General features: G+C 42.7%; 1 protein-coding gene across 1 annotated transcript in view; it reads left to right on the forward strand.

The window, feature by feature from the left end:
- The first annotated feature begins 19,588 nt into the window (after positions 1-19,588).
- The window catches only part of LOC139157764 (uncharacterized), a 59,440-nt gene continuing 54,656 nt past the window's right edge, over positions 19,589-24,372 (forward strand). Inside the window, exon 1 of the mRNA XM_070734877.1 lies at positions 19,589-19,763. The gene's annotated coding sequence lies outside the window, so the exon portion shown is untranslated. The remainder of the gene's footprint in view (positions 19,764-24,372) is intronic.

The following is a 24,372-nucleotide window of genomic DNA, read 5'->3' on the forward strand; positions in this document are numbered from 1 at the left end:
AACAAGATTTTGTTTGCTGCACATGCACAGAAGCCAAATCTCGTGTGGGGGCACATGTGCATGCATCAAGGGCACACAACTGTGCATGCGTCCCAAAAATCGCTACCGGAACATAGCACCTTACCATTCCAGTAGCAGGCCATCCAGCAATGAGCTACGAGCTGGAAGCGAAATTGCAATTGCCACGGCGGCTTATAAGTTCTTGCGGGACCAGCGCGATTTTGCTGCTGCACCTCTGAAGGTAGCAAAATTGTGCCCGTGTTTCAGCGAGGTTTTACCTGTGGCTCCGTGCACAATTTTGCTACCTTCACAGACGCAGCAGCAAAATTGCGCTGGTCCCGTAACAACTTCTGAGCCGTGGCAGTGAGCGCAATTTAGCGTTCTGGCTTGTAGCCCACCCGAGGCCATCACTGAGTTCATCACTATCTCAGAAGAATACTAGAACATCTTTGCTCTATTGTGCATTAGGATTTTGGTCCTAAATTGAAAAGAGTTTAGCTGCTACCACTATAACTACACACAACTACAATGTGTTTATCTCAATAAATTTTATTTATTTTATTTATTCATTTGTCCAATACACAGTACATATGGAAGAGAATAGACATTAAATAATATATATAAAGATAATATGTAAAAATAGAGGAGAAGATATATGAAAGGAAGAAAATATATATGATATATGAGATAAAGGAAAGACAATTGGACAGGGGACGAAAGGCACACTAGTGCACTTATGTACGCCCCTTACTAACCTCTTAGAAACCTGGAGAGGTGAATCATGGATAGTCTAAGGGAGAAATGTTGGGGGTTAGGGGTTGACACTATTGAGTCCGGTAATGAGTTCCACGCTTCGACAACTCGATTGTTAAAGTCATATTTTTTACAGTCAAGTTTGGAGCGGTTAATATTAAGTTTGAATCTGTTGCGTGCTCTTGTGTTGTTGCGGTTGAAGCTGAAGTATTCATTGACCAGTAGGACGTTGCAGCATATGATCTTGTGGGCAATACTTAAATCGTGTTTTAGGCGCCGTAGTTCTAAGCTTTCTAGACCCAGGATTGTTAGTCTATTTTCGTAGGGTATTCTGTTTCGAGTGGAGGAGTGAAGGGCTCTTCTGCTGAAATATCTTTGGACGTGTTCAAGGGTGTTGATGTCCGAGATGTGGTATGGGTTCCAGACAGATGAGCTGTATTCAAGAATGGGTCTGGCAAAAGTTTTGTAGGCTCTTGTGAGTAGTGTGAGATTGCCGGAGCAGAAGCTACGTAGGATCAGGTTAAATTTTGCTAAAAAGAAGTCTGTAAAAGTTGTGTTTGGGGAAGGGTCACTTTCAATTTAGGCAGCTGCTAAAGACGGAGGTTTATAGAAAAGCTGGGAATTTTAATTCTTCAAATAGAATAGAATTGAATACTTTTTAAATGGAGCAGGATCTTACAAACGTTAGTGTTTTTCTTTTCTGTATTAGAATGACTTCAATTTTGAGCGGGGGCAACTGTAGCCCCTTAAGTATGTTAAATGTATGTTTGTTTTGTCTGTCAATAAAAATTATTAAAATAAAATAAAAACGATGGAGCAGGAATGGGATGGTATTTGTGAATACGTGGCTCATTCACATCTGAGTCAATAAAATGAGATAGTACAGTTTAATATTGCCATGCATTTCTCTATAGCACAAAAACCTGTCTGTATTTCTCAGCCAGAGTTTTCATAGAGCTATAAAATGTCCTTTTCAAAATGGTCACTGGTCTGTATTAAAAATGTCTTTATATGAAATAAGGAAGGAAACAGTGATGAAGATGACCCAATGGTGAGTGAAGCAGTTCACCCGTTCCTCAGAAAGACAAAGATTAAAATGCCTGAGACAGGAAAGGAGGGGAAGGGTAGATGCCATGATTGATACGGGTTGCTCACTGTATCTAATCAGCAATCACTGAAATAATAGAAAAATGGGTTGAGGAAGTAACCAAGCAGACAATAGAACTTAAACCAGAAACTTTTCTCTTAGGAATATTTAGAACAAAAGTAGATAAATATCTCCAATATCTCATATATATATTTTCTTTTATGTACATTGAGAGCATATGCACCAAAGACAAATTCCTTGTGTGTGCAATCACACTTATCCAATAAAGAATTCTATTCCATCCCATCCCATCCCATCCTGAATTCTTATGCACTGTGCTGAGTACATCTATCTTCCCCAAGCTGATATCTTCAGATGTTCTGGGATTAAAATTCTCAAAATTTACCCATTTGCATGCATGCATGCATGCATTCATTCATTCATTCATTCATTCATTCATTCATTCAGTCCAATACACAATGAAGGTTATAGAGGATTTAATACATATGTGTGCAAGCTGAACATATCTGGAGGGCCTCGGGTTGGGGAAGATTAGAGTAGGTGCTTTGCTTGGCAAATGACAAGGAAGAGTGGGTAGGAAGGCTGCCTTTCTCCTGCTGCTGCTCTTGGCTCTGCAGCTCATCTGAACATCTGGAACTATTTCCTCCCCCCTTCAATTCTGGATGGAATTGAGCAAATCTGTTGCAGATGCACTTTGGAGACAATAGTCAGCACTTCACTCCAGCCCCTTCCCTCCCTTCTCTCCTTCCTTTCGGGAGAAATCCCCAAGCTGGCCTCTATGAAAATGAACTTCTGTCACTTCTGGGTTGATAAATGGGAGGCTTCTCTTAAGATCTATTCCATAAAGAGAAACTACAGATCTCCTCTTCCCTCTCAGACTCTTAGAGACGCTGCAATGAGTTAACTGAGTTGGTTTTACTCTACCTTGCGCCTGATGCTTTTGCAAATCAAACTTCAGTGGTTCCTTTTTTTGCGTTTGACCCTTCATTCTTATTTTTGACTCCACAAAAATTCCTGGGAGGCATAGGAAGCAGCATATAAATACATACGGATATTATACAATGCAGTCAGTGAATCTTAGAGCCTACACATTTAAAATAAGCAGTTTCCCCCTTTCGGCCCTTCCTTAGTTTCTTCCCTTGTGGAAATGAAAAAAGTTGGGAGGAAGAAAGCAAAGGAAAAAGCAGGTGAAGGAATGAATCCATGTATGTAATTGCAACTAAACAGCCTTTGGGGTTCGGATTGAGACATAGCTGCATGGGGCATGATCACGCAGCTAAATCTGGACCTTTTTTCTTTAGGAGGTCACCCGGGTTGTAGGATTCAATAGTGCAGACCTGCTTCAGGCAGTCCTCGACTTACAACACTTGTTTAGAACTGGTTGAAGTTACATAAGTCAAAAGTAACTTATGATTGATCTTTACCTTTATGACTGTCCCTAGACCTCATAATCAAAATTTGCAACAGCAACATATAGAGTTTGTCCATTTTTCCAGTAGCCTCCAAATTAATGTATTGAAGGAAGAAACACCCAAATAATTGAAGTGTATGTAAGACCTATTTCAAGAGTCTTTTCTTTCTGAAGAAATTAAAAAATATTCTACCCAGGAATTTATGCTATTATCAGGCTGATTTATGTTTAGTGTGTTCAGGGCTAAATTTAATATTCTTTATTTCTTTGTACAGTATAAATTAAGCAATTGCATGCAAATTCATTTTTTCAGATACGGTAATGCCGGTATATCTGAAAATATAGCCTTTTTCTTCTAAAATATTGTGATTCATAATAATAATTTTGAAGTTCTGAAGAAACTCTGTAAATATTTTATTGCAAAGCACTTGTGTAGCAAAACAGCACTGCGTTGTTTTTTTTCCTGCACAGAGCATTGGATTCTCTTCTAGGTCGTTCTGTGTTCCAATTTTTAATCTTTATTTTTAAATAAAGTTTGCTTTTATTTCTTGAGAGATCAATTTGTCTTCCAAAGAGGAGTGAAATTCTTTTTATTCAAATTTCTATGCTATGTAGCCAAGAGCACTGAAGAAATTTTCCATATATTTATTGCTTAATTGCTGGAAAGGCAGTCCTATCGCACACCAGGGTAAAGGGGAGGATGCTACTTGAAATTCCCTTGGGACTGGGGTCAACTTTAAGACTTTATTTATTTTTATTTTATTTATTTGTCAAACATGTATAGGATAGTAGTTTGTATAAACACAAGTAAAAAGTAATGATAAAAGAGGACAAGAGGACAGTAGGGCAGGGGAGAGGTTGACTGTAGACAATCTCAGATTAAAGTTTTTGGGGTTTGGGGAAGAAACCACAGAGTCAGGTAGTGCATTCCAGGCACTGATCACTCTATTGCTGAAGTCGTATTTTCTGCAATCCAGTTTAGAGTGGTTTACATTTAGTTTGAGTCTATTACATGCTCATGTATTACTGCAGTTGAAGGTGAAGTAGTCATTAACAGGAAGGACATGATTTTATGAACTATAGTTAGATCAGACCAGAGGAGATGTAGTTGTAAATTGTCTAATTTCAGTATTTCAAGTCTGGTAGAATAAGGTATTTTGTTGCGAGCAGAGAAGTGAGGGACTCTTCTTGTGAAATATTTCTGGACTCTTGACTGTATTAATGTCTGATATGTAATGCGGGTTCCAGACTGGTGATTTAGTCTAACAAGATTAGATTAACAACTCTTAATGCTTTTTTGGCAATGTTGTTACAGTGGGCTCTAGCACTTAGGTCATTGGATTTGAGTACTCCAGAGGTCTTTGACAGAGTGAGGGTCATCTACAAGTTGTTTTCCTCCAAGTTTGTATTTTGTATTCTGATTCTTTTTGCCAGCTGGCTGACGAATACTAGGAGTTGAAATCCACGTCTTAAAGTTGCCAAGGTTGGAGACCCGTGTCCTAGGAGATAAATGTTAGCAGCAGAAACAGCCACGGACTAACCCTAAAATAGGAGGAGTGGGGCAATGTGAATTTCCACAGGGCTTCTGAGCAAGGAGGTTTGAGACATCTAGCCTTTCACTCTTGGAGTTCATTTGTCTGCTACAAGGTAATAGACATGATTGTTTCTAATCCATTATCTTCAGTTTGCTTCAGAATAGCACCAGGTGATACGAAAGAACTGTGGGAACCTAAGTAGCAAAGTAGCTCCATTATCTCAAGTTCAGCAAAACACAGTACAAATTCAGTACAGAGCCATTTGTGTTACTTAACAACAACAACAACAACAACAACAACAACAACAACAGAATTGGAAGGGACCTTGGAGGTCTTCTAGTCCAATCCCGTTTAGGCAGGAAACCTTACACCAGTGATAGCGAACCTATGGCACGGGTGCCACAGGTGGCACGTGGAGCCATATCTGCTGGCATATGAGATGTTGCCCTAGCTCAGCTCCAACGTGCATGTGTGTGCCGGCCAGCTGATTTTTGGCTTGCACAGAGGCTCTGGGAGGGCATTTTTGGCTACCAGAGAGCCTCCAGGGGGAGGGGGAGGGCGTTGTTACCCACCACTGGCTCCAGGAAAGCCTTTGTAGCCTGGGAAGGGTGAAACTCGAGCCTACTGGGCCCTCCAGAAGCTGGGAAACAGGCAGTTTCTGGCCTCCAGAGGACCTCCTGGGGGCAAGGGGAACTGTTTTTGCCCTCCCCAGGTATTGAATTATGGGTGTGGGCACTCGCGCATGTGCGATAGCGTGTGCCCATGCTCTTTTGGTACCCAAGGAAAAAAAGCTTCGCCATCACTGCCTTACACTATTTCAAACAAATGGTTATCCAACATCTTAAAAACTTCTGGTGTTGGAGTATTCACAACTTCTGGAGGCAAGCTGTTCCACTGGTTAATTGTTCTAACTGTGAGGAACCTTTTCCCTTAGTTCTAAGGAATTTTACTTGCTGATATTTCATTGTAAACTAACATCTAGCAGAGTTTTCCTGGGTAGTTAGATCTTTGAATCATTTCCATGTTAATCTTAGTCCTGGAAACTGTATCCGATAATAAAGTTTTAATACGTTCTTGGCTGATATATTGTAGTTACATAGTTTTTGAAACTATAACAAAGACTTTAGCCACCCTGAAGCTAGTTGGCTTCTGTGCTGTCTTTTACTATTCTGAACTGCTGCGAAATGCTGGCTTTACAGACTTTCAGGCTGTGTTGAGAGAGGGCAGAATTAAGGTACATGGAATAGCTGCGGGATGTTAGCATCCCTGATGGAGTGGATGGGCTACTAGGCTCTGCTTCTACTTTCAGCTCTTCTGCTGTTGATTTCCTGGAATCCACGCCCTTTCCTCCTTCACCATCAATCACCTGCTAAGCCACACTTTATCCTCTCAGCAACAAATTCTTCCTCCCTGATGTTCAACAAAAGAATCCACTTCTATCTCATACTCGCTCAGCATCTTTCTTTTATCATTGGAATAAGGGTGTGGTCCAATACCTCCTTTCTAGTAAAGGAAAAGAAGTCATGCTGACCACTGGCTGGCTTTCCCTCCCAAATGGCCTGAAGTCACCTATATGGCTTCTGTTCCTAAGATAGATCTTTAACTCAAGTTTGCTTCATTACTATTAGTCTTCTCATTGTTTATATCACCCATCTCCTCCCACTTATGACTGTATCATCCAAGATATTTGTCATTGGTGCATGTGCTCTCAATGCACATAAAAGAAAATATACATTTGTCAAGAATCATGAGGTACAGCACTTAACGATTGTCATAGGGTACAAATAAGCAATCAGGAAACAATCATATTAATATAAATCGTAACAATACAAGCAACAAGTTACAGTCATACATCCGTGTTGGCTTGTCTCAGTTAGCTAAGCTATGAAACCTTCGACAATACCGAGCAGAGAATTTTAACAGAGCGTGGATGTGTGATAAAGCCAAGACACAGACTTAGTTAAATAAGTATTATTTTCATATAAACAAAATATAAACAATCCAGAATAACCACAAAGCAAATACAGAATAATAAGCACTGAGCAAAATACAATATAGATAATAAGCACGAAGCTTATACAAGCACGGAGCTTAAACACAACTCCCCCTTCTCTCAGGCAAAGTGAAAAGGAAATTGAAGTAGACCCAGACGCGAGGTTCAAGCAATCGGTACTTTTATTCAGCTCAGAGAACAAGTGACAGCTCAGCAAGGTAAAGTGACAATTCAGCGAGTACCGACTGACTCTGCCTGGAGAAACCGCTCCTTTTATACATTTGCGGTTCCCGCCAAAGCTAGAGCCGGCCGCGTCTGAGCCAATCAGGAGCGACTTCCTGCTTCGGCTCAGACAGCGCTGGAAAGAGGAACAAACTATTTACAGGAATTACAAGGTAGCCATTTCAGGATACAACACCCCTCCCCTCATAGTTGGACACATCCATCACGAAAGCCATGTGACAAAGTCGTCCAATCGGTGGGGCCTCTGTGGAGCTCGCGCTGACCTGCGCAGTTCAATTTCTCCTTCGACACCGACTGTGGAGGATGGCTCGCCGCTGTTCTCCCGGCGCGGCGGACTTGGCCTGGCGGGCCCAACGAAGACTTCGGAGGACGAGGATGGCTCGGCGTCGCTGGATGGTTCCCCCTGGCCCGATAAGTCTCTTTGCGTGTTTCTTAACTCGGGCAATGTGCTAAAGTCTGTTGAAGGGGGAGAGTCCATGTCAGCGGTTTGTGTCAACTGATTTTCTGTTCGCTTCCGAATGTGGTCTATGTGTCGTTTCCACAAACGACCATCCTCTAGTTTTACAATATAAGTCTTTGGTGCATTTTGCTTAACAACAATTCCTTTCATCCAGTTTACATTTCCATCAAAACTTTTTACATATACATTTTGTCCCAAATACATTTCTCTTTCAGGTTTTACACACATTTGGTTATTATTAACACAGAACCTTGGGTTCAACCTGTCTAGTGGTGACCTCAATTTCCTTCCCATCAATAACTCCGCAGGGCTTACATGTGTGTGCGAGTTAGGGGTAATGTGTTGGGTGAGTAAGAATTGGTCCAAGTTTTGTTGTACATCCCCAGGGCCTGACCTGCGCAATGCCTCCTTTGCCACACGAACGTAACGTTCTGCCAATCCATTAGCCCAGGGCGAATAAGGCGAGATGAGGGCATGCCTGATCCCTAGGCCATCTAGGAACAACTCGAATTGCCTGGCTGTTAGCTGTGGCCCATTGTCAGACACTAAGATATCTGGGCAACCATGGGATGCAAACAGTCTACTCAATACCTTGATGGTGGCACTTGTGGTTATGTTGCTCATTGCTATTATTTCCACCCATTTGGAGAAAGCATCAACCACTATTAAAAAATACTGGGACCCCACTGGACCAGCAAAATCAATGTGGATTCTTGACCAAGGACCAGCAGGCTGCTCCCACTCAGCCGGAGTTGTTTTGGGGGGACTAGGCCGAGACTCTTGGCATGGTTCACACTTTGAAACCCAACTCTCAATGTCACCATCCAGACCTGGCCACCATAAATGCCCCCTTGCTAGGCTCTTCATCCTGACAATCCCAGGATGACCCACATGTAACATTTTGAGTACCTTTTCCCTTAGGCTTTTGGGGATTATCACTCTATCTCCCCACAGCAGACAACCCTTTACATAAGATAACTCAAGTCTTTTGTTCTTAAAATCACACAATTCAGGTTTCACAGCATCATTTTGCCATCCCTTTAGTACACAGTTCACCACTTGTTTAAGGATTTGATCTTGCTGCGTGTGTGCAGCTACCTCTTTGGCCGTGGTTAGTGGGTTATCCTCGAGTTCTATCATTAGTACATCTGTGGAAGGAACAGGGTCCTCCACTAAGTCTGTTATGGGGCACCTGCTGAGGCCATCTGCGTGATTGATTTCCTCCCCCCCCTTGTGGGTGAGATCATACTGGTACCCTGAGAGGAAAAGAGCCCATCTGATTAGTCTTGGAGACATAAAAGGCGGAGTGGGCTTGTTGGGGGCTAGCAGACCTAGTAGGGGCTTGTGGTCAGTGACTAGTTCAAAACTTCTTCCAAAAATATAATTGTGAAATTTCTTTACCCCTGCCACTAAAGCTAGAGCCTCCTTGTCTAACTGGCTATAATTCCTCTCTGTGCTGGTCATGGTTCTTGAGAAAAATGCTATTGGGGCCTCTGTCTTATTAGGTAGAACGTGAGCTAGGACTCCTCCTATGCCGTACGGCGAAGCGTCGCACGTGAGCCTAATGGGTAGTGAAGCACTATATTGGACTACTACACTTTTAGAAGTTAATAATTGCTTTATTTGAAAAAAAGCTTCACGTTCAGTTTCCCCCCAGGTCCAGCGGGCTTCCTTCTGGAGTAAACGATGAAGAGGCTCTGCTACTGTTGCCTTCTGTTTTAAAAAAACGGAATAAAAATTAAGGAGGCCTAAAAATGCCTGCAGCTCATTCTTATCTCGTGGCTCTGGGGCTTCCCTAATGGCTCTCAGCTTCTCTGTAGTGGGGTGGATACCTTCTTTGTCTATTTTATATCCTAGGAATTCTATACTGTTGGTTCCCCAGACACATTTGTCAGGCTTGATTCGTAAACCTTTGTCCTGTAACCTCTTAAGTACTTCCCTTATTCTTTTGTTTACTTGTTCCTGGTTTTCCCCTGCAATTAAGATGTCATCAAAGTATGGAATGGCCCCATTAACCCCTGACAATAGGCGTTCCATAATGCTCTGGAATATCCCTGGGGCTATGCTTACCCCAAACTGTAACCTCGTGCATTTGAACGCCCCCCTGTGCGTTACAATTGTTTGTGCGTTTGCTGTTTGTTCATCGACCGGGAGTTGCTGGTAAGCTTGCGCAAGGTCGATCTTTGCGAACCTTTTCCCCTCCCCCAGGGAGTGTAGAAGTTGTTGTACAACCGGGATGGGGTAGGGGTGGTGTTGGAGTGCCTTATTCAGGGTAGATTTGTAATCAGCGCAAACCCTTAAAGAACCATCTGGCTTCAGAGGTGTAACTATGGGAGTTTCCCATGGCCCCTGTTCCACAGGGACCAAAATACCTTGGCTTATGAGTTTATCCAGCTGCAGGTCTAGTTTGGGGAGAAGCGGAAGGGGGACCCTGCGAGGTTTTAGCCTGACCGGTGGGACCTTGGGGTCAATAGAGAATGATATAGGGGCCCCCTTATACAATCCTAAGGTGGGGCTGAACACTTCAGGGAACTCTTTCACAAAGTTAGGCATATTATCACAGTTTACATTACACACACCCGAAATTTCGATCCCCAACGGTTCCATCCAAGCTAAACCCAGAAGAGAGTGCTTAGCCCCCGTTACAATAAGCATGGGAAGGGTACATTTAACATTCTTGAATGCAATAGGTACATTTGCTGTTCCCAGGACCAAGATTACCCCCCCTTGAAAATCTCTGATCACTAAAGAGGTTTGACTCAGATCAGCTTTAGACATATTAGGCATATACAGCTTAAACTTCTCCCAAGGCATGATGGTATATCTAGATCCCGTATCAAGCTCCATTGAGCAAGGCTGGTTATTTAGTAACAGTGAAATAACAATTTTAGCCCCCTTTTTTGTCGCCGTGTTATTCACGGAAAATTGAGAGTTACCTCTATAGTAGTCGCGGTTAGCGGTTGAGTAGTTTCTTTGACCCGAATTGCGGAACGGTCTCTTTTCTCGCGATTGGGGGGTCTGGTTTTGTGGTCGTTGGTATTGTGGTGTGGCGAATGTCTCTTCTGGTGCCGTTGCTCTGCATGCGATGGTGATGTGGCCTCGACGGTTGCAGCGGTGGCATGTGGCGTCTCGGAAAGGGCATCGATGGCGCTGGTGGTTTCCCCGGCAGCCCGCGCAGGGGGCTGGGTGAGTAGCTCTGTGGTGTCTCGGCTGGTCTTGTACCAGGAAGCAGTTGTCCCCGTTGTGAGCTGGTTGGCTGGGGTCGTCTGATTCTACGGCGCGGGGAGACGCGGAGTCAATCTTGGCAATGAGTTCTCGCCTTCCGTGCTCTTTCAATTCTCTAGCTGCTGCGTCGGCGGCTTCTGCGGTTTGCGCTAGTTTAATCACGGTTTGTAGAGTCGGCTCTTCTTCGGTGAGGAGTTTATTTCTCACTGTGGCGCTTTTCATGCCGAAAACAGGGCGTCGGTGAGGCGAGCTTCCGGGTCTTTAAACTTGCATTGAGCAAGTACCGTTCGAAGTCGCGTTGTAAACTGGTTGATTGACTCAGTTTCCTTCTGAGCCATCATGGAAAACTGATGCCGAAAAACCATGGCTGGTTTGGTCGGTTTGAAATGGCTCGCTAGCTTCTCCTGTAGGACGTCCCAAGCTACGGTTCTTGCTGGCTGCGGGTCTGTGAGAGTCTGGGCAAGGCCACGGATTTCTGGGCCGCAGTAATTAAGAAAAATAGCCCGTCTGCGATCGGCTTCGGCGTCCTGTATTCCCGCCGCCTCGAGGAAGATCTCGAAGGTGGCCATGTATTCGTCCCAGGACGTTTTTTCGGGATCGAAAAGTTCCGGAGCCTGGCCGATCTGGACTTTGTTCATGTTGTACGCGATGTTTCTTCCGTCCGTTCGTCGCCAGTGAAGTAGACCCAGACGCGAGGTTCAAGCAATCGGTACTTTTATTCAGCTCAGAGAACAAGTGACAGCTCAGCAAGGTAAAGTGACAATTCAGCGAGTACCGACTGACTCTGCCTGGAGAAACCGCTCCTTTTATACATTTGCGGTTCCCGCCAAAGCTAGAGCCGGCCGCGTCTGAGCCAATCAGGAGCGACTTCCTGCTTCGGCTCAGACAGCGCTGGAAAGAGGAACAAACTATTTACAGGAATTACAAGGTAGCCATTTCAGGATACAACAGAAATGACCGAGCAAAATAATGAGCTTTTATAGCTTCAATGAGGAAGTGACGAAACAGCCTTGAATATTAACTTTTCAAGTATAAGTTAACCCTTTGAGTGCACATTAACTCTTTAAGTACAAGTTTGGTACAAGTGTACAATATGCAGTTTACAATGGCAATCCCTAACAACCATGTACCCTGTACTAACAATCTGTAAGTGGGAAGAGATGAGTGATAGGAACAATGAGAAGACTAATAGTAATAGTAATGCAGCCTTAATGACAGTGGTGAGGGAATTGTTTGTTTAGCAGAGAGATGGCATTCGGGGGGAAAACTGTTCTTGTGTCCAGTTGTCTTGGTGTATAATGCTCTATAGTGTCGTTTTGAGGGTAGGAGTTGAAACAATTTATGTCCAGGAGGCAAGGAGTCAGTAAATATTTTCATCACCTTCCTCTGTAGAATTGTATTGGCAGCTCCTTGGGCAGTTTGAGCTTTCTGAGTTGGTACAGAAAGAACAATCTTTGTTGTGCTTTTTTGATGATGTTTTTGATGTTAGGTGACCATTTTAGATCTTGAGTTACGATAGAACCTAGGAATTTGAAGGTCTCGAATGTTGATACTGTGTTGTCTAGTATTGTAAGATGTAGTAGAATGGGAGGGTTTCTCCTAAAGTCTACCACAATTTCTACAGTTTTGAGTGTGTTCAGTTCCAGATTGTTCCGGTCGCAACATGAGGCTAATTGTTCAACCTCCCGTCTGTATGCAGTTTCATCATTGTTTCAGATGAGACCAATCACTGTTGTATCATCTGCAAATTTCAATAGTTTAACAGATTGTTTGAGATGCAGTCTTTGATATATAGAGAGAAGAGGTGAGAGTACACAGCCTTGGTGGGGGGCTGTTCTAATTTTAGAGGTATCTGATGTGATTTTGCTTATTCACTCACTCACTCACTCACTCACTCACTCACTCACTCACTCACTCACTCATTCATTCATATTTAGAATTTCTTAAAACTTTTCTAAGGATTCACCCTTTCTGCCTGTGTTTTTAATAATTTTAACGGCTTTCCATCACTATGAGTTTTAACCTGTTTAGTCTCTTTTAAAAGTTAACATTATTATGCTGTAATATAAACCACCTTAAACTTGTTCAGGCAGGATAATACAAATAATAATTCTCTCTGCAAATCTATAGCACCTTGTTTATGTCAAGGCAACCTGCTTTCTGCCTGTCATTGCTTTATTTGTGCACTTCATTTCACACCTTGGCCCAAATGCCTGAAGGAAGAATCAGGTCTTTAGTGCTTCATAAAAGACAACAGGAGTGGGACCATCTGGATTTCCAGGTGATGCTTTCCCTTGGAGCAAGCAGCACAACAAAGAAGTCACAACTCCTGGTTTCCACGAAATGGCATTGCTTAATGAAAGAAACCTGGAACACACCCAGCCTGTTGATTCTTCTGATACAGGCAGAAACAACTAAAGAGAGAAGGGCCAGCAAATATCTTGTGATTTTGCTGGGAAGGCTTTATAGATAATAACTACCGGTAGCATCTTGAATTGAACTAGGAAGCTTACTGGAAGTTGGTGCAGCCTGTAAAGCAGTGGTATTATATTAGCACAATGTGAAAAGGTCAGAACTGCCCACACCACCTTACTCTGGACTAACTACAACTTCCAAATATTTTGAAAGGCAATCCCATGTAGAATTAATTGTAGCAATGGTTCTCTTTACTTAATTAAACTTTGATGCTTCCCATCTTGCCAAAGGTGACTCTAGGCAGCTTACAATCACTCCAGGTATATGACAAGGCATGAGCTACCAGCTTCAGAAATGAGGGCAATTTGCACCTATGAACCCGTTCAAAGGCCTACATTTTAGGTTTGAATATATCCAGTTGGTAGCTTTATTTCTGTTTTCTAATGATTCCTCACATTTTTCATCTAACTTATGTGGGGTTCATGATTTCATTTGAGTAACAAGCAAAATCCAAACCTTTAGCATGTTTGCAGTATAAGCAGCACTTTAGTTTTTGGGGAGGAAAATAGGGGGGAAAAACTACCTACCAGGTATTCATTTGGTTAGCGTCCTGAGTCTGGTTAGTTTCAGACATTTCTTAATCCCCTGGTTAGAGTGAAAACTTTTTTTGGGAAGGAATAGCAATGAAAACAAGCCTGCAAAGACTTAGGGCTTGGAAAAATCTTCAGAGGGAGAAGCAATGAAAAAATCCTGCAAGCCAGGAAGATCATTAACACATTAGAATTGAAAAAAAACTTTTTCTGGAGGGAATAGCAATGAGAACAAACTGGCAAGATTGTGAGCACGTTGTTAGAGCTGGGGAAAAAGGCTTTGGAAAAGCTACATTTGGAGTATAAGACACATCCAAATGTTCAGTCCCTTTGGGGGGGAGGGGGGAGACACGTCTTATACTCTGAAAAATACGGTAAGTCATTGTAAGTCTCTTAGTAAGGCATTGCAATAAACCCTGAAAGGTGAACATGCTTCTACATTTCTCGATGGCGAATTCTATAATCAGTCTTTTCTAGTCCAATTTGGACTAGAAGAGATAGCTATGTCTACTTTTGGGGCCTCTTAAAATTGTGGAAATAAGGCATTGAAATAAGTTGCTGTTACTTTGTGTGATATTAGCTAACTCGTATCTACTTTTGGCATCATCAAACAATTCCCAAAAGGAATTCTGGGGCCCTGAATAGGATGTGTGCAGTATGATTTAATAAACTGTCATTGTTGCTACGTTACTAATAATATGGACTAACAAATCCTAATTTATAGGTGGCATTGATAACTGGCTAATGAAGCTACTAGATACTGTATGCCATTTTGTAAACAAGTGACAAGCCTGAGGAGTTTTATACACATTTTTAAAGAGATATAGAGACTCTAGAGAGGGTGCAGAAAAGAGCAACTAAAATGATAAAGGGACTAGAGACCAGGTCATACGAGGAAAGGTTGCTGGAATTGGGCATGGATAGTCTAGTAAAAAGAAGGGCTAGGGGGACATGATATCTGTATACAGGTACTTGAGGGGTTGCCACGGAGAGGAGGGGGACACACTGTTTTCCAGGGCACCAGAGGGCCGGACGAGGAACAACGGTTGGAAACTGACCAAGGAAAGATTCAACTTGGAGATAAGAATTTCCTGACAGTGAGAGCGATCAACCAGTGGAACGGCCTGCCAGCGGAGGTTGTGGACTCTCCAACTTTGGACACTTTCAAGAGGAGATTGGACTGCCATTTGGCTGGGGTGATGTAGGATTTCCTGTTCAGGCAGGGGGTTGAACTTGATGACCTGTAAGGTCCCTTTCAACTCTAATAATAAATAAATAAATAAAATAAATAATGACTGTAGGATGCCTTTCTGGAATTCTACGCCACCACTTCTAAACAGCAATGATTTAGTAATCACTGTGTGACCAGCTGATATAAGAAAAATTATTTCATCCTATCCTATAATGTTATTAATATGAAACACAATATTGTATTTTCAGTAATTCTGTGAAAATAAGGAATAGAAGCCCCCTTTTCCTTCCCAATAGAGTTATCTCATTCAAAGGAGTTTTTGTTGATCAACACATTGAGATTTAATCTATATAACATTTAAATTTCTTCCTTTCTATTACTATGTATCTTGAAGCTTTCGCTACATAATTGATTGGGGGGGGGGAGTAGCAATGTTACAGGAATAATGTATAATTAAAGGGCAAAAGAATTTTTTTTCTACTTATACAATGGGATAATTAGGCATCTAGTGTATACAAGAAATATAGTTTCATTTTGATTAAACACTGAATTTCTGACCATATAGCTAGAGAACTAAATGAATTAGCCTGAAGTTTGCACTCTGTGTGTGTTTGTATCAGTCTTTTTCACCCATCCAATTTTTATTTATGAAAAAATATTTCACATACCTCTTAACAAAATAGTTCTGTCTCAATCCTAATGGACTCTGAATGATGAACAGAAATAATAAATATGTATTTTTGAGTGGTCCTTGTGCTCTCACAACTTGGTTCAAAGAGCACCAAGGATCCTTCATTTCAACCCTGAGCTAAAAATATTCTGCTTTATTACTATGTAGTTTTGGAAAATAACACCACTAAATTGTCTGTGATGTGGCCCCTACTTGACCCCATTTGACCACAACCACAGGAAAATCATGTTTATACCTGTTAGCTGCATGAAATAGATTAGGTAACAAGTTCCACTGGAAGACAAGGATAATGTGTTATTGAGGCAAGCTATTAACAAAATTAAAAAAAATCTGCCTGTTTCTGTCCTTATTTTCTTTTCCCCCAGGAAATTGGGGAGAACCAATTTAAGTCTCTTCCCTCCTCTCTTTTGCACCTGTTGTTGCATTAGTGTCTTTTGGATGATTTCTCCAAGGTTCTCCATGGTTCCCTACAACACCCCATATGCAGTATCTTACAACTGGGGTGACTCTCAACAGATCTCTAAATGATTGGACTGGATGGACAGATTCAGTTTCAGCAGGACAATGCCTGATATATTGTAGGGCAGTGGTTCTCAATCTTTCTCCATAATACAGTTCCTCATGTTGTGGTGACCCCCAACCATAAGTCTAGCACCAATTCTCCCAACAGAGTTTTAAGCTGATTAGCAGAAGGTCAGAGGGTCTGATTAGCAGAAGGTCAGAGGGTCACCCCCACTGTAAATGCCTGATTGGTCGCATTGTAAAAATATGTTCCAAGGCGCCAGAATAGAAGCTTTAATTCCTAACACCATGGGAAATTTGTCTTTTCCCATGGTCTTAGGCAACCCCTGTGAAATGGTCGCTCAACCCCCCTGATCCTCAGGTTGAGAACCTCTGTTCTAGGGCTACATAGTGGAGATAAGGAGGAACTTTCTGACTGTCAGAGCGATCAACCAATGGAACAACCTACCAGCGGACGTTACTCCAACACTCTGGACATTTTTAAGAGAAGATTGAACTGCCACTTGACTGGTGTACTATAGGGTTCCTGCTTGGGCAGGGGGTTGAACTCGATGGCCTTCATGGTCCCTTTCAACTCTAACAATAAATAGATAGATAGATAGTGTTCTGTCTGGGTGCCCCCAGACTTCAACACCAACTGGAAAAAGCAGCCAGACACGCTGGTAAAAGCAAAAGCACTTTATAGTTTGAAAAATAAACACAGAGAAAAACCTGTTCTTCCCAACAGGCAGGCTATGAGACTTCACAGCAGAGTCCTGATGGCCAGACAATACAGCAGACTTCTTGCTGGCACACCCACCACTGTAGAGAATAAGACCCACACCTTTTCCCCCCAAGGTTTCAGTATTCAAAGTCACAAACCAGAATTCCAAGACGCCAAAGATCACAGCCAGGTCCCAGGACTCCCAAAGATAATACTCCACAAGCCAGGAAGGGTGGGTCTGCCCTTTCAGCGTTTCCAGAGAGCACCACACCCAAACCCAGCTGTTGCCTCTTTAGTGCTGAAAGTACCTGGCTAATTGTCCCCTTCGTTGTGTTGCTCTTCTCTGCCAGAGATCGATTATTGCTTGTGCATTTTCATCTAAGGAATCCAGGCTGCTTGCTGGGGAGAGCTCCTTCTCGGGGGACTCTGGCTGTCCTCCCTCTCCCTCAGCCTGAGATTCCTCCTCCCCGTCTGCCTGAACCTCCTGTTCCTCATCCTCCCCCTCTGAGCAGGAAGCCGGCAGAGGATCAGCCGTTCCCTGAGGGGCCTCAGACGGAATCACAACAGATAGATAGATAGATAGATAGATAGATAGATAGATAGGTAGGTAGGTAGGTAGGTAGGTAAATAGATAGATAGTGTAAAGACCTGAAAAAGGGATCTGAAGGACCTGAAAATTAGTGACTTTAAAAGATATTTTATTCCTACTTATTTTTATTTTTCCTATTATTGGATCTGAGTTACCATATCAGGGTTACAGAAATGCAGATAATTATTAGTTCCATATATCTTTGCTGCCTTCTCTGGTTATCCCAGTATTTTATGACTCAGATACGAGAGATATATGGAACGTTGGACTTTCTTTCCCATCCTAGCAAAAGCTGTATGTGGCAAGCTCTTAAATGTTAAGGGTCAAAGATAAGGTATCAAACTGCACCTGCGTAAAACATTTGTAGTATCTGTGACCATAAGTTGCTCAAGGGACCTAGCTATGTTTTGATTTAAAACCTTTTGTTTAAGCTTTACTATGGGCTGCTCCTGATGAGGGCCAGCCAAATTCAGGAAATTATTCACAGTATTGCCACATGTAAGAATGATGCTTTGTTGCAAAGAAGATTGATAGCTGTTGGGCAGAAGGGCCAAGTCTTGTAGCAGAGTCTCAAAGGGAAAAAAAACCTCTGCTTTTCTCTCTTGCCAAGCATTCAATTATTCCAGGATGCACCTGGGTATTTCTCATTCCAGCCTTGTTTTGGCTCACAGTATCACGGGTGTGGTTAATCTAATAAATAAAGTTAAATGCAAGATAGTTCTAATCCCTTTTGCCTTGTTATAAAGTACATGAAACTGCTCACTGTTTGTTTAGTTATCATTTGCATTGGCAACTGTAAATATTATGTAATGCAAAAACCAAATAAAATGTGTTTGATACATGTTATTCAACAATAGGGGGAGTCATTGATGAATGCGGAAAGTGGTAGTTCAGCATCATCTAGCACAGGGGTCTCCAACCTTGGCGACCTTAAGCCCGGAAGACTTCAACTCCCAGAATTCCCTAGTCAGTAAAGCAAGGCTGGCTGGGGAATTCTGGGAGTTGGAGTCTCCCAGGCTTAAAGTTGCCAAGGTTGGAGACCCCTGATAGTTCTAGAGGACCAGAGTTACCCCATCCTTAGGTAATTAATAGGTAAATAGATGTTTACCTATTAATTTTATAATTTATTGATATGAAATTTTGTATTATACACTGCTCAAAAAAATAAAGGGAACGCTTAAAGAACACAATATAACTTCAAGTAAATCAAACTTCTGTGAAATCAAGCTGTCCACTTAGGAAGCAACCCTGATTGACAATCAATTTCACATGCTGTTGTGCACATTCAGCTTTGTACAGAACAAAGTATTCAATGAGAATATTTCACTCATTCAGATCTAGGATGTGTTATTTGAGTGTTCCCTTTATTTTTTTGAGCAGTGTATTTTGACTTTAAAAAAAAGGTAATCATTTGATTTCCATGAACTACTGAATCTATAAAACTATAAACGTGTAAAGATTGAATAGAGAGCGAGTTTGGTTGGACACACAAGGAATTTGTCTCGGTGCACATACTCTTAGTGTACATAATCACAGAGAATAATAGAAAATAAAGAAACCACTTGAGAGCATTTCACCAAGGTAGCCGTCATGGGTGCCATCTTGGAGAACAGGTGTTACCATATTACTTAATTACATTACTCTACAAACTTCTGTATAATTGTAGTAGAATAGAAATACAATAAACTTTGGTTGTTGTTATAAGCTGCTAAATAAATTTAAAGTGCTGGTCTTAAATCAAGTTCTTCAGGCCTTGCCAAAAATTTCCTTCAGGACTGCAGTTTACCAGTAGAATCTGCCCAACAACTGCATTGATTTTCCTGGGAAAGTTATTTTGAGGATGTGAGGCGTGGAAGCTAGAGGAACTGCTTTGGGAAATTTATTATATGTCATATGCTTTAATCACAAATGCTTTACTGTAATAACTTCTATGTATCCCATGAACCAACATTATTTTCTATATTAGGACTGGTACAAAAATTATAATAATAAATAAAAATATAAATAAAAATTTGCATTTCCACCTATCTATCTATCTATCTGTCTGTCTGTCTGATTTAGCACTTTAGCTAAATCACATACGAAATGAGTAAGACTGCAGTTCTCACGCCTACACAACCCACAGGGCTCAACCTGTTGGGGAAAAAAATTCAGGGCGAAAAAGTTAAACGGCAACGCAAAGCGCCGCAACCTCGGTTCCCAAATCCGGCCGCTCGGTCGGCTGTTTTTAAAGGCCAAGGCGAGGGCTCGCCGGCCTCACCCTCGACTTCGTCAAAGGCGCGAGATTCGCCGGCGGCCCGGTGCTTTTCACTGGGCTTTGGCGGGACTTTAAGGTGCAAATTTCCTCCTTAAGTAGCCTCTCCCCGCGCCCTTCACGCGACGGCGGCCTACAAGTGCCGGGGCGGGAACTTTTAGCCGTCGCTCTTTCTTACCTGTCTGGAGACGGGCAGGTGGCTCCTCGGAGCATTTCTGAGGTAGAAAGTTGAAGTAACCAGGAAGTAACTGCCGCCTTGCCTTATTAAGAAGAGGGAGCCCGCCACCCGCCGTCTCCTTGGTTGCTCGTAGGGAGCAAATTTCAGACCCCGGCCCTCGGAAGAAAGCGCGCCCCCCCTTCGCTAGCTAAAACGAGACGCTCGGGGAGCCCGGAGGATCCTTCGCCTCCTCCCTGGTGGTGAGTGTTGCCGTTTCTTCCGCCACCTGCAGCTTCCAGGGAGACGAATGAACGCCCCGCGTCAGCTGGCCCCGGCCTCACCGAAGTCAGCTTTCCCTAACGGGGTCGCCCACTAGGATCTCGGTCCGCTTCCGAACCTTGCTGAGGGTTGGGAGGTTACTTAGCTTCTCCGCGTTGGAGAAAGCTCCGTGGTGGGCTACTACAGCTTCTCTACCAGCTGAGAGTTGTGGGGAATCAATGATGATGATGATGATGATGATGATGATGATGATGATGATGATGATGATATTAATAATACTAATACTGTACTAAATAATAATAATAATAATAATAATAATAATAATAATAATAATAGAAACATAGAAGATTGATGGCAGAAAAAGACCTCATGGTCCATCTAGTCTGCCCTTATATTATTTCCTGTATTTTATCTTAGGATGGATATATACTGCTCAAAAAAAATAAAGGGAACACTTAAACAACACAATATAACTCCAAGCAAATCAAACCTCTGTGAAATCAAACTGTCCACTTAGGAAGCAACACTGATTGACAATCAATTTCACATGCTGTTGTGCACATTCAGCGTTGTACAGAAGAAAGTATTCAGTGAGAATTCATTCAGATCTTGGATGTGTTATTTGAGTGTCCCCCCCCCTTTTTTTGAGCAGTACAGTGGTACCTCTAGTTAAGAACGCCCCTACTTAAGAACTTTTCTAGATAAGAACGGTGTGTTCAAGATTTTTTTTGCCTCTACTTAAGAACCATTTTATTTATTTATTTGTTTGTTTGTTTGTTTGTTTGTTTGTTTGGTTGGTTGGTTGGTTGGTTGGTTGGTTGGTTGGGTTGGGTTGGGTTGGGTTGGTTGGTTGGCTTTGTTTTGTTTTGTTTTGTTTTGTTTTGTTTCGTTTCGTTTCCTTTCGTTTCCTTTCGTTTCGTTTTGTTTGTTGATTGATTGATTGGATTTGTATGCCGCCCCTCTCCGTAGACTCTACTTAAGAACTTCAGCTGGAAAATTTCCCAGGAAATTTGAGAGTGGCACAAATGCCTGGCCAGTTTTCTGCCATTCCCCCTTTAATCCTGACCATCTTGGGCTTTTCTGGGTTGCCAGAGGAGCCTTTCGGTGGCACTTAAGGAGGCTTTGGCAGTCCAGAACGAACGAAGCATTTTCCTTTCTCTGGGCACTTGGAGAGGGAATAAACCTCTGCCAGCGCCCAGAGAAAAGAAACGCTCCCTTTGCTCTAGGCAGCCCAGAGTGAACGGAGCATTTTCCTTTCTCTGGGTGCTTGGAGAGGAAATAAACCACTTCACTGTGGTGAATCCCTTGCGCTGCCTCCCATACATCCGGTGCGAGGTTGCCTCCCAGAGCATTTGGGAGCCGAAAGGCAAAAGGGGGCGCTTCGCACCGGATGGATCAACTCAGCTTCAGCCAAACCAAGGAGTCACCACAGTGAAGAAAATGTGCCGACTACAAAGCGAGCTAATGATTGAAGAGGGGAGCCCTTCAGCATCACAAGGAACAGGAAGCAGGTAGCATCAGCAGCAGCAGCAGCCACCTTTCGGTCAAAGGAGTGGGAGGTTCCACCCTCTCGCTCGCCTGGGTTTCTCTCTCTGGTGCAGTGTATGGGAGGCACCTCAGAGTCCCTCTTTTCATTTTTTTATGTTCTCCTCCTCTTCTTCCTCCTCCTCCTCCCACCCAAATTCTGAGCTTTTATTTCTTTCCTAATGGGTTTGCACGCATTATTTGCTTTTACATTGATTCCTATGGGAAAAATTACTTCTACTTACAAACTTCTATTTGGTCACGGAATGAATTAAGTTCTTAAGTAGAGGTACCACTGTATAGGTTTATCCTAGGCATGTTTAAATTCAGTTACTATGGATTTACCAACCACGTCTGCTGGAAGTTTGTTCCAAGCATCTACTATTCTTTCAGTGAAATAATATTTTCTCATTGCTTCTGCTTCCCCCCCCCCTTTCCCTCTTTCTAACTTCAGATTGTGGCCCCTTGTTCTTGTGTTCACTTTACTATCAAAAACACTTCCCTCCTAAACCTTATTTAACCCTTTAACATATTTAAATGTTTCGATCATGTCCCCCCTTTCCCTTCTGTCCTCCAGACTTCACAGATTGAGTTCATTAAATCTTTCCTGATAAGTTATAAATAATTACTGTAGTAGTAGTAGTAGTAGTAGTAGTAGTAGTAGTAGTGATAATAATAGTAATAACAATAACAACAACAACAACAACAACAACAACAACAATAATAATAATAATAGGCAGATATGTTAACAACAAGCTCAACTGAACCCCTGAATCCAGCCTCAAGTGGAGAGACTCAACCCAACTATCTCCAGGGCAGGGATCCTATGAGGACAAAGACTTTTCCAGACAATGACTACCACTCCATCACCTCTTCCCTGGACTTGTGGCTGATGTAAAACCTGAAACCCATCCGGGCAGATTTCTGAGAGGGGAACACTCCCCTGTTGGCCCAGCCAGATCTCAGTGCTGCATGCCAGGTCAGCTCCCTCTTCTAGAATTAAACCTGAAGGGGGGGGTGATTGTTGACAACAGACCGGACATTAAACAACAGCAGCCTGAGTCCAGGGCCCTGCCATCCCAAGTCACCAGGTATACGAGAGGGGCCTGAACAAGTAATTGCTTTGAAACAGCGAATCCTAGTTCCCAGAGAACGGCCTACCCCTTGTTCGCCATATCTACCTCTCCCAGTTACGACCGTAATATTCTGGCTCTCAAACACCCTAGAGATCTTCTCCCCCACATCTATGACCCTATCCCTTCCCGGCAGGTCAGGGTCCCCACTCATACCAAGCGGAGGGTTATAGCTGGGTCCCCATCTGCTTCTGTTTACACTCTCAGCAGAGGGGGCTCCATTCCTTGCCTCCGGCTCATTCATTCTCCCCGAAACTCAAGTCATTCCCAATCCATCCCGACACTCTTTCCACACACACTCTCTCTCCCCCCCCCCCAAGATAGAACCAATCTGTAAATTAAAACAAGATGATAAAATCAGGATAATTAAGATAATGATAAAATCTGTATTCATACTAGGTGGCGTGAGAGGGCAGGCTGTAGGGAAGTAAAATTGCCCAGTTTTACCTTCTGTTTCTTGCAGCTACCAGCTGTGGATAGAGGCAGTTGACAGCCTTCCACAGATATACATAATTTTTGTTGTTAGTCGCGAAGTCGTGTATGACCCATTGTGACACCATGGACAACGTTCCTGATTTCTATCATCCCCGGAATCCATTTAAACTCACGCCTACATCTTCAGTGACTCCATCCGGCCACTTCATTCTCTGCTGTCCCCTTCTTCTTTTGGCCTCAATCGTGCCCAGCATCAGACTCTTCTCCAGTGAGTCCTTCCTTCTCATTAGGTGGCCAAAATATTTGAGTTTCATCTTCAGGATCTGGCCTTCTAAACAACAGTCTGGATTGATCTCCTCTAGGACTGACTGGTTTGATCGCCTTGCAAGGCACACACGGGATATATAATAGATTTATTAGATTTCTATGCCGTCCTTCTCGAGTGGACTCAGGGCGGCGTACAACATTAAATATATGATAAATCTAAATAACTATAAAAATTATGAAAATTTACTAAAAAAAAAAATATTTTAAAAGACCCCATGTACACTCACACACATTCATCCAGTCCAATCATATCTAGTATTGGCCGGAGACAATCTCATCACTCACAGCTCCCATGCCCCCCAACAGAGGTAGGTTTTTAAGGCTTTGCGAAAGACCAGGAGGGAGGAGATGGTATGTATCTCTGGAGGGAGTTCGTTCCAGAGGGCCAGGGCCGCCACAGAGAAGGCTCTTCCCCTAGGCCCCGCCAGTTGACATTGTCTGGCCAACAGGACCTGTAGAAAGCTGACTCTGTGGGACCCAACTGGCCATTGAGATACATGAGGCAAAAGACAGTCCCAAAGATATTAGTAATATGCTGCCAGGGTATGAAAATGTGGTAGGTTTGGATAGGTTCATGAGATATGCTGTTCACCACCTAGCCAACTAATCAGAGTTTAACTAATATTTGTATGAACCAGGCCTGTGTGGTTGGTTTACATTTCAGATTCTGCATACTTGAAGTAATCTTTGGATTAATTTATCATGGATTAATTTCATGAGAACAAAACATTATCTTGGCCAATTGCTATTTAGTCAACTGGTAGTGTTTTTCTGCCTAAATTAATTTTCCAATCTGCCAGAGTATAGCGGGGTTGTAGTTCAATACAGAAGAC

The sequence above is a fragment of the Erythrolamprus reginae genome, chromosome 1, assembly GCF_031021105.1.
Source record: "Erythrolamprus reginae isolate rEryReg1 chromosome 1, rEryReg1.hap1, whole genome shotgun sequence".
Lineage (NCBI taxonomy): Eukaryota > Metazoa > Chordata > Lepidosauria > Squamata > Dipsadidae > Erythrolamprus > Erythrolamprus reginae.